The 15400-nt window shown below is 30.6% G+C and overlaps 3 long non-coding RNA genes across 3 annotated transcripts; all 3 read right to left on the reverse strand.

Annotated features, from left to right (window-relative positions):
- Positions 1 to 174: 174 nt before the first annotated feature.
- Positions 175 to 7497, reverse strand: LOC127063654 (uncharacterized). Its single transcript, XR_007781443.1, has 2 exons — positions 7009 to 7497; positions 175 to 6864 (listed from the first exon to the last, which is right to left on the reverse strand). It is a non-coding gene; the product is annotated as an uncharacterized LOC127063654 (long non-coding RNA).
- A 106-nt stretch (positions 7498 to 7603) lies between these two features.
- LOC127064184 (uncharacterized) lies at positions 7604 to 9425 on the reverse strand. The gene is made up of 4 exons (XR_007781608.1): positions 9357 to 9425; positions 8647 to 8777; positions 8339 to 8442; positions 7604 to 8144 (listed from the first exon to the last, which is right to left on the reverse strand). It is a non-coding gene; the product is annotated as an uncharacterized LOC127064184 (long non-coding RNA).
- Positions 9426 to 10342: 917 nt separating this feature from the next.
- Positions 10343 to 15274, reverse strand: LOC127064083 (uncharacterized). The gene is made up of 4 exons (XR_007781578.1): positions 14797 to 15274; positions 13782 to 13823; positions 13533 to 13686; positions 10343 to 13438 (listed from the first exon to the last, which is right to left on the reverse strand). It is a non-coding gene; the product is annotated as an uncharacterized LOC127064083 (long non-coding RNA).
- Positions 15275 to 15400: the final 126 nt, after the last annotated feature.

The raw sequence follows: 15400 nt of genomic DNA on the forward strand, positions 1-15400 counted from the left end.
ATTAGTAAACATGTTTTATATTTAAATAAAAATATGAAATTATGAGTGCATGTTATGTACAAGTATATAAAAATATATAAAAATATATAGAAATATATAGAATGATATAGAAATATATACAATAATATATAAATATTTAAAAACACATAAAGATATAAAGATATAATTGCATAATAAATTATCAATTGTTTAATACAATTAAGATATATAATGTAAATCACTCAAGACACGTTATGAAAAAAAGGGAAAGAATTATCAATATTTCACAATATTTAAGAATTAGGTCGCGTTTAAAAAAAAAAAGGAAAAGAGTAAAAGTATACTGCACCTTGTGTCGTATTATAAAATGCATACACAATTTTGTATACCGCCATAAACATATCCATAACGAGATCAGATTTATATTTAATCGATGGATTACACATATCTTACATTATTACGTTTATATTAACGCGAAGTGTCTGATGTACATATTACATCGTTTATATGTACCACACTTTTTTATCTATTAAATTATAAAAAATATAGTAATATAATTTCACAATTTTCAAATCATATAGTTTGTATATTATATATAAAATAGTACTGAAATATTAAATCTGAAAGAAAAAAGTAAGATTATATATAAAATTTATATATGAAAATATTACATATTAAAGGCAAAATATAGTTTTAATACATCGTTGCATATTATTCTTATTAATTTATTTTATCGTCACTGCTTGCTTTAATAAATCCTAACATTCATAGCTATCTCAAATCTTATAGATTTTTAATCAGAATAATTAGAATCTATATAAGATGATGATTATATTCATACAAGATATGTAAAATGACTCTTACAATAACTGAGCCGTTCTAACATCTTGTGAAAAAAACTATGTTGGCATTGCATAAAATATATACATAAATATATAATCATCAAAAATGAGTATATATAAAAAAGAAATTCAAAAAGAATTAGTGATTTACTAATAATCATATAAAAAAATTTAAATTATCCTGAAATGAAAATCTACATGCTTGAGTATCCCAGGTGCATTCCTGAATGCAAACCTGTCCCTGAATTATTTTCGCTCACACTCCTGAGTGTGGAACAGCCTTTTCATTCGCTTCATTTATATACCAAGACTTATGCACTTTTATTCCAAAAAATAATCATATTTCTCTCAAATATGTATAAACATTTGCTAATAATCTTTATATCATTCATTATATCTTCTTAATATTTCTTATGAAACTTTCATATATATAATAACGTACTCCTTCTTTCTCTCTCTCCCTCTCTCTCATGTATATATTTATTAATTCTGTCATTTCATATTCATATGTTGATAATTTTGGAATAAGAATGTATATCCTTGACATATTTTATGCACTCCTGAGTGCTAGGCTGTTATTTTTGTATCATATCGCTCGCTTAGCAAGACTTATACATTTCTAATCAGAATGATTCAAAATTTCTTTTCGTTCATTTGCGCACTACTTAAATATAAATAAGTTATTATATTAGAAAGAGTATAAAATATTCTTGATTTATTATTAAGTAACGTTAAAGAAATACTTTGAGGTAGGAATACTTTAAATACTTATTATATAATACTTTCATACGTGCATTTTCATTCATGTACTTTTGATCATTCTGAATGAGAAATACATATCCTTACTATAATATGTTCATCTGCATTCCTGAATGCAGGCATGTACTTACTGTGATCTATCATATGCACTCCTGAGTGCAGGCAAGCCATTTCAATCGCTTCATTTATATACCAAGACCTATGCATTTTTATTCCAAAAAATATCCATACTTCTCTTAAATGCGAATAAATATTTGTTAATAATCTTTGTATCATTCATTAATAATCTTCTTGATATTTCTTACGAAACTCTCACATATATAATAAAAATACTCCCTTTTTCCCTCTCTTTCTCCTCTCCTTCTCTTTCTCTCTCTCTCTCTCTCTCTCTCTCTCTCATATATGTATATTAAGTCTTTCACCTCATATTTATTTGTTGATAATTTTGGAATAAATATGTATACCCTTGACATATTTTAATATGCACTCCTGAGTGCTGGCTGCCATTTATATCGCTTCATTCATGTAGCAAGACTTATACATATCTTATCGGAATAATTCAAATTTTCCTTTAATTCATTTGCACCATTTAAACATTATTCAATTATTATTCAATTATTATTCAATTATTATTCAATTATTCAAAATGAAATTTCATTTATTTACTGCTAGACAAATTTAATATCGTATATTGAAAAAAAAATCACCAGAGTCCGACGTATTTATATATTTCTCCATGAAGTATCCTTATTAGTGCATTCATTCATCTTTGAACATTCCGAATGTGAAATGTATATCCTTACTATAATTTGTTCATTTGCATTCCTGAATGCAATCATATACTTACTGTTTGTATCATTAATAACCTTTCATATGCACTCCTGAGTGCAGTCAAGTCATTTTATTCGTTTCATTTATATACCAAGACTTATACCTTTTTATTCCAAAAAATATATATATTTCTTTCAAATATGTATGAACATTTATTAATAATCTTTGTAACATTCGTTACATTTTCTTAATATTTCTTATGAAACTCTCATATATATAATAAAAATACTCTTACTTTCTTCCTCTTTCTCTCCCTCATATATATTTATTAAATCTTTCATCTCATATTCATTTGCTAATAATTTTGGAATAAAAATGTATATCCTTGACATATTTTAATATGCACTCCTGAGTGCTGACTGCCGTTTTATATATTCATCTGCATTCCTGAATGCAGGTATTTCAATTCGTCATCAAGTCTTGTAGATTTTTAATCAGAATAACCAAAATAAATAGAATAATCAGAATAATCAGATTAATCAGATTAATCAGAATAATCAGAATTATATTGCGAAAAGATAATGAGGGTGAGGATGGAGATGATAAAGATAATGATTACCACATAAGAGTCATTTTGCAACTCGTGGTAGAGCTGTGTTGACATTGAAATATGCATATATCTCGTATATATACATACACATTATGAAATTATGAACATGAAAAAATATGATTAAAATATGATTATTCTGAATTAAAAATCAACATGCTTGGGTATCCAAATGCACTCCTGAGTGCAATGCTGCTGCAGGCCACGGACGTCCACACAATATTTAACGAGCGTGACTCTATTTTTGTAACTAAAAATCTACTTCGAGAAAAGATTCTACTTTAAAACTTTAAAATACAAGGACTCGACTTTAATTTAGAAAGAAAAGATGCAAAGACTTGACTTTAATTTAAAAAAGAAAATGTAATGACTCGAATTTAATTTAAAAAGAAAAATGCAAAGACTCGACTTTAATTCAACATGAAAAAAGGGAGGGCTTGACTTTAATTAGAAAAAAAAAAGAAATAAAAATAAAAGTAGAAAATGCAAAGGGCTTGATTCTACTCTGAAATGAAAAACTGATTCTACTTTTCAAAAATACGACTCGACTTTAAGAAAAAATTGCATTAACTCTATCAATTAATAACTAACTGCAAAAGCTCAATACTAATATAAAAAAAAAAAAAAAAAAAAATCTTCACGAACGCGAGTGCAGAACACCGTAGCAAGGAGATGGAATGGTCCATCATCTCCATCCAGGAACAAACTACTACGAGCATAAGTGTCAACGTGGTAAAGGGTAAAAGGGATTTTAATAAGACCACAAGCCATTAACGAAGGGTTCGACATACCGATCACCTTTGAAAAATGACTTGTAGTCGATAGTTGCCCTCTTGAGCCACAATACGTGGGGGCCTCTTCAGCCATAGCCTCTTCTTGCTTCGTGCCCTAACCACTGCATTGGAGCATTCCTTACGTGCGACGCAAGCTAAGTTTACGCATCAAAAAACGCCCTACCGTTCGAAGCAACGCACCCACAAAGATTGACATACTACAGTGGTTGCTACTACAAGAATGAAATCGTCCCTAAGCTAGACCGACCTAATCCCGACCTGATCTCACTTTACGCAACAAGACTCAAACCACTCGTGTAAACGCACGCATCAAACGAGACGCAATAGTCGCAAGCTAAGGGGTTGGGAAGTGAAAAACACATTTTCGCACGCAGGTTTGTTCTGTTTTTTTTCTTTTTTTTTTTTCTTAACCTAACGAGCGGTAAGCGCTTGCAACGTAAAGTATCGATTTCTTCTAAATAGTATAACCACTGCAGTATGGCAAAATTCGCGAATGAATCACCCCAAACGGCACTGACGAGTCCCAACGCGTATTCTCAACTGCGTTTTCTACTCTGCCTAGGTGCGTCTCGATTTTCTAACGATCTCTCTTTATTTATTTATTTATTTCTTCAATAAAAAAAAATAAAAATAACAGATTCATATAGAAATATTTCAACTAACCCGTAAAGCTATCCTAGCCTGTGGACGATCAATGGACTCAAAGAATCCAACAACCGTACACAATAACACAGGCACATTTAATCGAATGCTCCAGCAGATATAATATTCATTCTAGTCGATGAACCTATTACAAACTAATATTAACTCGTTGCACTTAAAAGATGAATATAGTTTCGGTAAAATGTCAAGATCACAAGAATTGTAATATTTCCATTTTACATATGTAGGTATATTCTATTTCTAAATAAGAAATATATAGATAATCAATATTTTAAGAATCGCGAAGTGCAAGAATTAATTTAAAACTAAGTATCGAACTAATTCAAAATCCTTTGCTAAGTTCAAAAGATATGGGATGTATCTGATGTTCTCATTGGGTGCAAAGTTTTTCGAACTGTTTGATACTGATATATCGCGCGATGCAAAGTGTCAGCAAAAAATGTAAGAAAAAAAAATTAAAAAAAAAATACAAAAAGATAAAGTTCAGCCATGCTGAAAGATCGTAAAATTTGCTGAAACTTCACAAATCCCCGGAGAAAGGACTTCCCACTCCAGAGTGGGAATCGCATCCTTACCCGGTCCCTACCTACTTAAAATTAATTGACACATTCACTCAGAAAAGTATGCTACCTGCCTGCCTATGACCTATATTTAAAAAGTGCAAACATTCACACCAACACATACACTCCACGGTTCTCTCACACTCCACCAGGGTGCAAAAGCCTACACTAGAGAGCATGCCCCGGGGCACCTCCGACACCCTAGTTCAACCGCGTACTTTTTCTAATATATTATATGGGAGTACGTACCAGTTGCTGAAATCGACTGCCAAGGCTAATGATTATTGCATATATCACTAAAGCAAAAATACTAGTACATACTAGTATATATATAAATACTAGTAATATATACGAGTATTTAAAATTTTCCACAAAAATGTGGTAACTATTATGCAAACCGATATTAATATAATTATATGTTAGATATATCAGATATCTATTTAAAAGTTATCGCGAAACGATGTACAATGCACTTCCTAAAACGCACATACAAGTGCAAGGTACACCGTGCAATCACCAGCACAATGACAGCCGCTGAAAAGGAAACTTAAAACTAAATCCACACTGACTGTTTCTCACCCAAACGAGTAACACCTAGGTTAAACGCATAGATGAGAACGCAGAAAGCATGGGGGGAGAAAGGGGTATTAGTATATTAGTGCTGAAAATCCTGAGCTAAAAAATGATTAATTTATAATATATATAAAAAAATATATAAAAAAATATATAAAAATATATATATAAAAAATTTAAGCGGACTGTGACTCTAGAGTCTCTTTGCACGTCTTATTAGCAAGAGCTCAAGCAAGGATGGATGATGGTAGGCGGTCACCACATATGAGTGTGACCACCACATATGGGTTTTACCACTAAAAGTGGTAAAAAAATAATAAGTGGCAAAAATAGTTTTGCAACCCCACCTGTATGCACCGCTTAAGGGCCTTTGAGCGACCCGCGGTAGGCAGTCGTTGACATGGAGGGATGAAATATGCACATAGCTAATATATATGCATACGCATTATGCAGTTATGAAATTTCATTATTAAAAAATATATAATTCTAATAAAAAACCTCGGACGACTCCTTTCATTAAATGGCTGTTCTAATGAAAGAACGGGATTATAATCCACCACTTAACTTCCAGAATCTATCCGTCGCGGAAGGGGTTTGTCTTCTTGCTCATTTATTGATAAATCGATATTTCAAAATATCGAAGTAAATCGCGATTAAATGGACTAAGTACGAAGCAATGCATGTAACGTAAACCACGTTATATGCTTTATACCGAAATCGGGTAAATGAATGCCCGATTTCATTATTAATATCGCGAGCAAAAACGAAAAGAGAAAAAAGTGCTAATAAACAGCACTGTGAATTAAATGACTTTGAAACAAGAAGACCCTGGCCTGATCTATATATATATATATATAATAATAATAATAAAATATGCACAAGAAAATATCTAACTAAACATATAGGGACCACTCGTGAATAAAATCAAAGATCTTAATCACGGACACTTTTGCTCGTTTCGGACATGGGACGTCTGCGAATACAACCAGTAACCCGTGCCGATAAGGACCTTTCATCCTCGGCATGATGGGCACCGGAGGAACTTTAAATTTTTCACTCACTACTTAAGAAGTTCTGCGATGGCTCCAAAACACTCGTCCCCCTCGTAGGAGGTCGAATGATGTCGTGAAGTTGGTTGAAATTATCGTTGAATCGTTGAATCGTTGAATCGTTGAATCGTTGAATCGTTGAATCGTTGAATCGTTGAATCGTTGAATCGTTGAATCGTTGAATCGTTGAATCGTTGAATCGTTGAATCGTTGAATCGTTGAATCGTTGAATCGTTGATACGATGAATCGTTGAATCATTGATTGATCTGTAATTAATAAGGCACAAAAATGATCAATTATATATTTCATATTAAAAAGAATATCTTCAATGAATGGAAATAGTAAAAAAAAGAAACTATGAACTTATAGATGAATGAGAAGTAATGGTTAAAATAAAGAAAGATACTTACGTGTAATTTTATCCAGACGAAGCTTTACGATCGTCGGTAAAGATGAAGAGGATGAATTTTTAAGTTCACACTTTCGACCATTACAATATTTATCGCAACGCAATCCTCTTCTCCCGAATAGGCCGAAAGTGTGTTAATGATTCTAACAACGCGGCGAACATATGATTTTAACAAGAATATGACATGAATTCTTGTTTTTTGATTTACTAATGCGACCGAGAAATTCTAAACGGCGAACAACACTGACTCTAATTCGCGATTTTACTTTATTTTATTTTTAAAGCAACCTATTCGGCTGCAAAACAATCAAACTACTTCGTACAAGCACTGACTCTAAGATCGCATTGCGCGCGATCTACAACTGAAGACCTGTTGAATAAAAATTGTTAAAGCAAGCTGTGGCGTTTACATCTACAATTGATATCATATTAAAAATTATATACTATATATTGAATATTAAAATAAATATTAAAATAATATTAAATTAAATATTACATAATAAAAATCATATATCATATATCATATTCAAATTATATGATCTAAAATTATGAACTTATATTACATCTTTTGTATGCTATAATAATAAAAAAAAAAAGTACTATTTAAAAGATGTAACTGCAAAACTTATAAGCTATATTAAAATAAATGAATATGTAAAAGCAAACGATCAAAATCGCGTTGTATCTATCGTTTAAAAATAGATATAATCGCGATAGGGATATGTTCACAGAAGTATACTAATTGCGTGGATACCTATAAATCAAAATAGATATAGCATTAAAGTAAAACAAGACAAGGAGCAGTAAAATTGAAAATATAATATTTATAATATTAATTAAACGATTAAACGCATCTTGAAATTTTATTCTATTTTAATTTAACTTTTATTATACTTTAATTACATTTTCATTATTCTCGGTGCTTCTTAATATTCTTTAAATTCAATGTAAAATACGTTTCAACAAATTTTTAATAAATTAATATTTAATCAAAATTATTTCCTAATGCACCGAACGTCAGCCTTTGGCCCGGTAGTGCGTACGTTGTATAATATAAAATATACGAACGTTCGCAATACCGATTTCCGGATCCCACCACAAGGAGGTAGCTGCGTATGGAGATCCATGTATAAATTTCTTTAAAAAAATATAAAATATTATATAATAAAAGTTGTGGATATAATAGAGCATAGAAACTTACAATAAGACTACGATAGAACACATGAAGTCATATAACGTATAATAAATAGTTCATAAGAATTAAAATCTAATTTTGTATAGCAATTGAAATTAAATAAAAATTTCTTAACGATGAACTTATTTGTATATACCTATATAGGAAGTGCAGCAGGAAGTATATGATAACTGCTATCAAATGTGTAGGCGTCCAAACGAATTGATGAATATTATATTGGCCAATATGATGAATAATAACCTGAAAATATTCAAACTATTATTAATATAAAATACGCACATGTATAAGATTACACACGTGTAAATGTGATTTGTGTACTCAACATATAAATGCTATATCGTATATCGAAATCTGATATGATATAAAATAGAAATAATAAATTATAAATGACTAAATCAAGTTTGTAAAATATTATATGTAATACAAATGAAAAATTAGATTTACTGAAATTGAAGAAGCAGGAACAGGTTCGAACACGTCTAGAAGGTTGCTTATACGAACGAAAACTGTAGAGATGAGTCAGGAAGATCGTCCTCTAGCTCGTCCCTTGATTGTTTACATATTGTTGATACGTCCTAGAGAGTACAGTATAGCGTAAACATAGCGTACACAAATACACACATATATAGATATATCTATAATAGAATGTTATTACATATGATTGCTTTTTCTTTTGTTGCTTGCCGGAGACTCATTTCCAAGAATTATATAGCAACTGGTGGGGAAACTTTAAAACTATTATTTATATCCTAATGTTATCTTTCCATCTCTATTAAAGGACTTATTATATGTATTTAAAAACAAATTTTTAATTTTTAAGTGAACATAAGTAAAATAGAAAATATAATATTTAACGTGAAATGCGTAAATAAAAATAAATAAGAATAAATGGAAATAAATAAGCACAAATAAAAATAATAAAGAAATTAGAATTTTTTGATACATTTCTTTAAGAAACTATTTTAGAATTCTATCATATATAATCTACTTATCTATCAAAATACAATGTGAAATTTAAGATACTTCAATGTATAGTTACAATTAGATAGAAAAGATTTTGGAAACGCACTGGAACATGCAGCCATTCGCTCGGTAGTACTTACATAGTATTATTAAAAATAATACTATCAGAATAATGATAATTGGATAATTACATTTCGATATATCGCAAGTAATACCGACCCAGATCCCACCGCGTGGAGGTTGCTGCATATGGAGATCCACGGGCTAAAATAACATTCTAATTAATCACGTTTAATAAAAATCTTCTATCGACCTGATCGTGGTCGATCGAAGATTCATCAACCGCGATTTTGCCCTATCCTACCCGGGAGAAAAAGCTTGAATTTTTTACTAATAATCTTAAAAATATCTTTACACGATCTTGATATAATTAATTCACGCAATATGATATACATATAATTTGTATATCCCGGAAATATACAACGTACATGTATTTTATAATCACTACTATGTTACATTTATAATTAATATATTATGTTATTGATAAATTTAAAGCTGGAAATTCAAAAGTTAAATTCAAGAGAAAATTATGAAACAAAAATATGTTAATTCATAAATAATTGTCATTTTGTAAATAATGGCATTCATTCATGAATCAACTGTATATATATCCAAGCTTTTTTAAACTATCTTAATTACTAAGCAGCATAATTAACTGATCTACCATTTTTGTCTTAAATTAGCCTTAAAAATAAGTTAACCTTAAAACTAGAATCCTTAATAGTACTATTAAGAAAGTGCTAAAGCGTAAAAAATCAAGCATATAATCCCAACATACACCATTTACCATGCCTTATAAATTAACATGCAATAGAATTATATTTTGAAAAAATAATTACTTACTAATATACTTTACTAATATACTTCAGTTTGTAAAATAATGCATAATATAAATTATTCTGAGTTAGTTATATATAATTTTAGTATTTAGTATATTTTATATTCTTCTTTTGCAATACCAATTTATTCATTATCAAATACCTGAAAAATTAAAAATAGTTTATATATAATAAATAAAAACGAACAAAATAAAACTGCAAAAGTATGCAATTTTATTCTACGTGCTGTTGATATTATTAATATATAAAAAAAAAAAAAACACAAAATGTATCCACACGAGACCTGAAACACATATTCCATTAATTAAACATTTCATTAATAAACATCTTCAAAATCTTTGGAAGATCCTACAGATATTTGAATATAATTCCTGCAATTATATTGATTATAATTAATATTGAAATTATATAAAGAACTTTTAAAGAACATATTTTTTATATAGCAGCCAGTTTAGGCGCTCTAATACGCGAAAATCGAAAAAAACTGATGTCAACAAATCCAACAATGTTCACCTGTAACAAAAAGAAAATATATTAATCATACAATCAATATGCAAAAGCATGAAATATAACAACACGTCCATTCGACGTGCCAATATGTAGAAGTACTTTTTTCCTATATATTTTTATGAATCCCTATATTACGTTGTAAAAAAATTTTAATGCGTGACTCTACTTTAGCAACATTAAATGAAATGATCCATCATCTCCATCTGTAAAAATTATTACTGACGAGCGTTAAAATGACAACGTGGTAAAAAAATGTGATAAGACTACGAGCCATTATCAAAGGAACATGTTATGATCCTTTGAAAAAATGACTCGTCGTCGATAGTTGCCCTCTTGAGCCACAATATTGTGGGGGCCTCTTCGGCATATAGCCTCTTCTTTGCTTGGCGCCTTAACAATTGCTATAGAGCATTCCCTAACAAGAATTGCAAGAAAAAAAAATTAAAAATAAAAGCTTATTATACATTTTATGAACTATCCTAGTCTGTGGACGATCAATGGATCGGAAGAATCCATCAATCGTACGCATTTACACAAACACATTTACTCGAATGCCCAAGCAAATATTTAATCTAATCGATGAACCTATTATTAACACTTCGCATTTAAAAAATTAAAAAGTATTGAAAAAACTAAAATCTATAATACATCTCATGGTCTTATCCTTTTATACAATCATGTTTACTTTGTATTTTTACTATTTTTACTTCACTATATCTACATGTATAAAAAATATATATTCTTTATAAAAAAGAAATGACAAAAGAGAGTGCGAAGTGTTAATATACTTAATACTAAGTATCCAACACGTTCAAAAATCTTTGCTAGTTCGAAGGAAAGAAATTTTTAAACAAATACAAAGACTTTTAAACTGTTGAATACTGATAAGTATATCTTGCAATACAGAGCATCAGCAAAATATGAGAAAAAAAAACAGACATGCTGAATAATTCTAAAATTTGCTGAAACTTTGCCTAATATCCGGACACGTTACATTCCACTCCTGAGTGGAAATTACAACGCATCGTATCCGGTCCTACCTACTTAAAATTAAATACACAGTCACACAGAAAAAGGTATGCTACCTGCCTGCCTATAACCTATATTTAAAAAATAGCAAGACATTCGTTCCAACACACACACTCCACGATTCTCTCACATACCGCCAGGGTGCAAAAGCCTACACTAGAGAGTATGCCCCGGGGCACCTCCGACACCCTAGCTCAAACGCGTATTATTTCTAATATATTAGGAGTACGTACCAATTGCTGTAATCGACTGTCAAGGCTAATGATTATTGCGTAAATGACTAAAGCAAATAATACTAGTATATACTAGTATATATATGCATACTAGTAATATACGAATATTTCCATACGATATGTGCTGACTCTACTATGCAAAACGATATGAATAATAATATATTAGTATAGTATTTTAAATAATAATCTATTAGTATAATTGTTTTATGCGTATTTATTTATAAATAATCGCGAAACGATGTACAATACACCACCTAACACGAACACACAGATGCAAGGTACATCGTGCGCAATCACTAACGCTATGACAGTCGCCAATATGGGAAAACTTAAAACTAAACCCATATTAATTGTTTCTCACCCATACGAGTAACACCTGGGCACACGCATAGATGAGAACGCAGAAAGTATGGGGGGGAGAAACGGGAATTAGTTTATTAGAAGCTGAAAATCCTGATCTAAAAAATGATTAACTTATTCTAGGGCCTACGGACTATGACTCTACAAGTCTCTTTGTTTTTTATTAGCAATGATTCTACTCAACTTTTTTCTTTGAAAAAGAATGACTCTATGAACAAAATAGATTGAATATTTTATTAATTTTTCATGTAACAATAATCAAAAAACCTCGGACGATTCCTTTTAACAAGTGACTATTCTAATTGAAGAACAAGATCATGATCTATCACTTGTTTTCCAGAATCTATCCGTCGCGTTTGTCTTCTTGTTCATTTTTTCTTGTTCATCTACATCGATACATCGAGGTAAATCGCGATTAAATAGACTAAATACGAAGCAATGCATATAACGTAGATCACATTACATGCTTTTTTTTGACGAAATCGGATAAATTGATATCCGATTTCATTACTAATATCGCGGGGAAACACGAATAAAAAAAGTGCTTATTAATTGCACTATTAATTAATCCAATCTATGAAACAAGAAGACCCTATCCTAAACTAATAAAATAGATATAAACAATGAAAACACATAGGCGATTAAAAATATACCACTCGCGAGTAAGTCCAAAAGAGGAGTTACTCACGGTCATGCTCGTCAATAATTTATTTAAAAAATTACAACCAGTAACTCGTGCCGATTCGGACCTTTCGTCCTCGACATGATTGAGCACTGGAGGGACTTAAAATTTGTTTACTCACTACTTAAGAAGTTCTACGGTGGCTCCAAAACACTCGTCCGCGATTTAGGTCGACATTGAGGTTGGATGATACGTAGCTGGTTGAAAATGAGGTAGGTAGACACCGAAGTTGGTCGAGATCCTCTTCAGTGATGCACTGACTCTAATTCGCGATAGATATTTATTAACGAACTGAATTTAATTCGCGAAGCTCTACTATCTTTTATAAGTACAGTCTACATGACTATTAAAGTCACTTTGTACGAGCAAACACTGACTCTATAACTGACTGCATTGCACGCAGTCAACACAAAAACACTTAAAATTAATTTAAATCGCGAAACGCGGTATAATTTAAACAAATAAGCAAGCACTGCTTCGATTTCGCGATTTTTTAGTTTTTATTTTAGCGATACAACACTCGATTTATTCATTGCTTCGCGCACGGTTGCAATGATATTCTGAAAATAACAAAAACAGAATTATTAGTATCATTGTTATAATAAAAAATCATTCAAATTATTGAAGAAATGTTTAATGAAAAACTTTGCTTACTTAAAATCTTCTTTGATGCTAGCAGGATGGGCATCCTGCCCCAGGATGGGCATCCTGCCCCAGGATGGGCATCCTGCCCCAGGATGGGCATCCTGCCCCAGGATGGGCATCCTGCTCCAGAATGATGAAGAGGATGATTCTGTTTTTATTTGAACTGAAAAAGAAACAAAAATCAAATTACTAGTATCATTGTCATATTAAAAACTTATTAAATTTATTGAGGAAATATGTAAAGTAATATTTAATTACCGGAATGTTTGCTGGTTCTTTGCATGATGAGCAGCATCCTGCCTATAATTATGAAGAGAATGATTCTTCTTTTATTTGAATTGAAAAAAAAATTGAGATTATTAATATTGTTATGTTAAAATATTTGGAAATATATAGAGGAAACATTGAGCATTCTGCTGGAGGATAATAAAGAATGATGCAAGTATAATTCTAATTCACAAATTTCTATTTAGTCTAATTATATTTAATTAGCTTATTTGGCTATAAAAAGCAAATTAGAATAGTATAAGCAAACACTGATTCTAAGACCGCTTTGCACGTGGTCACAAATAATTTCTAAAATCTGCAAAGTTGAAACATACAAAGTGATAGATTTTTCTTTTTTCATATATGAAAAAATACATTTATAAAACACATGTCTTGTGAATCATTACCGAAGATAGCATATTAAAAAGTATATTATTGAAAAATATTAATAAGTAATTAATGTTTGAAATTTAATCCAATGTTAATTTAATTAATGTTAAATAAAGCTTTTCGAAATATATCAAAGTATATAGCCGTCGGTAGTACATGCTTAAGATACATTTCAATTAAACCAATTGTAATTTTACTTGCGTGGGAATTACTGCGTATGACGATAGTAACGAAAATGTTATAAATTTTCTAAACAAGACAATAACTGCACCAATCGACTGAATTATAAACTATACAAATTTGTATACTTTCTTGTGCAATGATCTATACTTTCTTCCTATGATATCAAATAAATTAGAATTAAAATATTCTAAAATAAAATAAATGCAAGGAAGAAATTAATCCAAGTTTCCCTGGATGCGTACATGCCGAAAGATTCTGTAAGACTAAAGTGTACTATATCACTTTGGACGAGCTCGAAACGTTCCATTGTTTTCGTCACGCACTCGATCAAGAAGTATCTTTGAAATACGCCGATCTGCGATTGTAGTTTACCGAGTACTACCTATCTCTCTCTATTAAACTGGCTTTGTATCTTTAAAGGAGAAAGACTTACCTTATACACAGGACGAAGGACAAAGCATATGTAGATAAAGAAAGCTGGGATGTTTCGTCTGTGGGTACGTATAATTCTTAGAAACCTGAAAAACGAAAGATGATTAGTAGAGAAAATACTTATTATGTTGTTTATATATATATGTATATGAGTACGGGAGAATCCCAAGCGTCGTGTGTGTGTGTGTGTGTGTGTGTGTGTGAAAATCGAATATAATAGGAAATACAGTTAATAATAACTAATTAATGATAAATTATTATTAAAAGCATCATTAAAAAGTAAGAGAAATATCGATATTGTGGAAATAAAGCCAGAAAATTAAAAAATAAAAGTATGACGCAATAGCTTGCAAAACACAGATTTTATTTTCGCGAATATCTTTTAGACGCGAAAATACCCCGACTTGCAAACATTCACGCGTGGAAATCGCGTTTTTGGCAATCGATTGATACATAGAAAGACAATGTAGAGTAGAAAAATATATTAATTACCTGAAATTAATGAGGACGATACGGCTTCCGTGCGTAGCTGTCAACGACCGAACACAAAATGGCGTTACATCACCGATAAAACGATTACGCAAACGCGCCGCGCATGCGCAGAT

The sequence above is a fragment of the Vespula vulgaris genome, chromosome 5 (genome assembly GCF_905475345.1).
Source record: "Vespula vulgaris chromosome 5, iyVesVulg1.1, whole genome shotgun sequence".
Lineage (NCBI taxonomy): Eukaryota > Metazoa > Arthropoda > Insecta > Hymenoptera > Vespidae > Vespula > Vespula vulgaris.